At 32.9% G+C, this 2,881-nt stretch overlaps 1 non-coding gene across 1 annotated transcript; it reads left to right on the forward strand.

Annotated features, from left to right (window-relative positions):
* Nucleotides 1-790: 790 nt before the first annotated feature.
* TRNAE-UUC (transfer RNA glutamic acid (anticodon UUC)) lies at nucleotides 791-864 on the forward strand. Its single transcript has one exon. It is a non-coding gene; the product is annotated as a tRNA-Glu (tRNA).
* Nucleotides 865-2,881: the final 2,017 nt, after the last annotated feature.

Here is a 2,881-nt window from a genome sequence, read left to right on the forward strand (position 1 = left end):
GAGAGTTTAATCGACATGTGAAAACCACCTTAAAGACCTTTTCCGTGCGTTTCATAGACACTTGGCCTACTTGCTGAGGCCATTTTTTATTGACATTTCCTAAGGCTGACTATATAAAAATTGATATGAAAATGCATAATTGCATTCCTAAATACTTAGCATAAAGGGTAGCTATAAAGCGATTGTCACAATGATAGGTCTCAGACTACTGCAGGCAGCTTCAGAAATTACATAGCCATTTTATTTTAAAATCCAATTCCGGTGAGATTACAAACCCATACTCTAGTTTTATATTTCTTTCTTTATAAATAACAAGTAAACGAACCGTGAATTGGAAGTTTTTTTCATTTTAATAAATAACGATATAACATTTCATTATAAATTTTTAGTTTTATTTTAATAAAAAATCTATAGTCCAGCAATCCAAAAGTGATTTAATATTCAATACAGTTTTATATTTTTATTTTTATAAATAACATGTAAACGAACAGTGAATTGGAAGGTTTTTTTCATTTTAATAAACAACAATATAACATTTCATTATAAAAAGAATTCCCATATATATATAAAAGAGCAATTCAAAAAGGACACAAGTGAAATGGAAGATGATTTTATAATATAACATTTCATTATAATTTGTTTTTCCACACATGAAACGGACAAACAAGTAAAATTGAAGCCATCCACAACATTTACAAGATTGATTATTCATGGGTTCGCTTCTCCACTTTCAAGGAAGATATGTGATTCGTTCATTGATTATGATAAATATCAATTTTATTATCATATATCCGTTGTCGTCTAGTCCGGTTAGGATACCTGGTTTTCACCCAGGCGACCCGGGTTCAAATCCCGGCAACGGAAGACTTAATCTCTTTTGCCGAATGGGAGTAATCGGATTGCAGCTTTTGGGAGAGCTCTAACCCTTTTGCCGAATGGGAGTAATCGGATTGCAGCTTTTGGGAGAGCTCAATTGGTTAGAACGTCGTTTAATGGGCGCAACCCCATCCATTGATTGTCACAAACTGCCGAGGTGATTGCTACTTTGCCTTCAAGGGCTAATGTAGTAAGATCTCAAGTGCTAGTTTTTTGGAACGTTAAGGGCTAATGTAGTAAGATCTTACGTGGTTGGTTAGAACGTGGTTTACATTATTGTAATTTATTTATTATTTATTATGTGTTATGTTTCATAGTAATTTTTAGGTATGTTCTCTATAGTCATCTTTAGGCCAGTTCTATGGCCATCATATGTTATTAATGTAAAACTTTTTATATTAATAGAAATATTTTTGTATTGAACTACAAAAAAAATTGTTATATTACTGTCGAGGTCATTGTTAGTATGTTATCAAATGTTAAAAAATTATTTTATGGAATTACAAAATTTTTCAAAATGCAACTTTTTTTAAGCTTTTTCAATTAAAAAAAGAAAATATGTGTGTGTCGTGTAAAGTTCATCTTAATGTTGGAAGGAATTACACATATTCATCATATTGAATAGTGCATTATTAAAATGTGTGAACTAACTATATATAAAACTTTGGTTGAAGTCATTTTTGGAAATATTTTTTAAACCAAATTAGGGAACTGACATGGTTTGTAAAAAGAGAGCTGAAAATATTCTTGCACTAAAGCTTGATGGTCGTCCCCAAACACATAGTCATAGCATTGGTAGAAAAATGTCTAATTAGTTGGTTCACAGAACATAGTCATCCCCCTAAAAAATGACATCTTAAATCCAAAAGGATTGACATACTCTAATCAAAGGACAAATGAGTCATTGTTTTTGTGGTGAGGGGTTTTATACCTTCTTGTTTGAAACAAAGGAAGCCAAATACTTAATCTTCAAGAATGACCCATATTTTTTGGGATTTCAAGGTATGCACTTGAATAGGGGAACTCTAGATTGAAGCCCCAAGAACGTTGTGTAGAAAATATGACGGTAGGTTAACCCGATAATGCAATATAAATCAAAGCAGAATACTATAACCTACTTCTACTATCAACTTGCGGAAGCTTAAAGATCGAGCTGAACAATATAACCAAAAGAAGAAGAATCAATGGCACAATACACATGAAAATACTTTGGGGAAAGCCTCAGCTAAAAACCCCACACTATTGTATTATCATACATGGTGGAAATACATAGGAATTATACAAAGCTTCAGCTCTCACAGGTAGCCAGCTCTCAGTATAATCCTCACAGATGCTCACACGCAATCTTGGCTTCTCTCCAGCCTTCCTCTCTGCCCTCCAAGCTCCTATTTCCTTGTGTTGTTCCTTGTGGATGATTAACCTATTACCAAGTGGAAAACCAAGCCTTCAAAACTGTGCAATCCTCAAGGATGAACCCTTGACTGCATGCACGAGTTTTCTCCATGAGAAAACACATGCAATTGATAGTACATTGTCCTTGAACATTAATCTCAACTGGGTCTTTCTCAGAATAGACATGTATGAGTTTTTGATGAAGGAATCTTCAGTTAACTAGAGTAGCACTAGTTGAGTGCATTAATGCATCAACTGACTGTTAACTCACTATTAGTTCCTCAAACAGTTTGGAACTAATTTAACTGGACTTAACTCAGTAATCTGAGTTAACTAATTACAACTCAAATATAACTCAATCTTATCTCCTTAATTTAAGGGATAACTCTTGCTTGACTTCAGAAAGACTTCTAACTTGAATTTCTCCAACTAATTAATTTAAAATAAATTAATTAATTATTTCCAAGTAGCTGTTAAGACTAGATTCGATTTTAATTCACAATTTAATTCAAGGAAAAATTCAATTGGAATATTCTTGTTGCCATAACTGATGAGGGAATCTTCAATTAACTAGAGTAGCACTAGTTGAGTGCATTAATGCATCAACTGACTG

The sequence above is a fragment of the Pinus tabuliformis genome, chromosome 6 (genome assembly GCF_031772625.1).
Source record: "Pinus tabuliformis cultivar Carrire ecotype Pingquan chromosome 6, CPIR1, whole genome shotgun sequence".
Classification (NCBI taxonomy): domain Eukaryota; kingdom Viridiplantae; phylum Streptophyta; class Pinopsida; order Pinales; family Pinaceae; genus Pinus; species Pinus tabuliformis.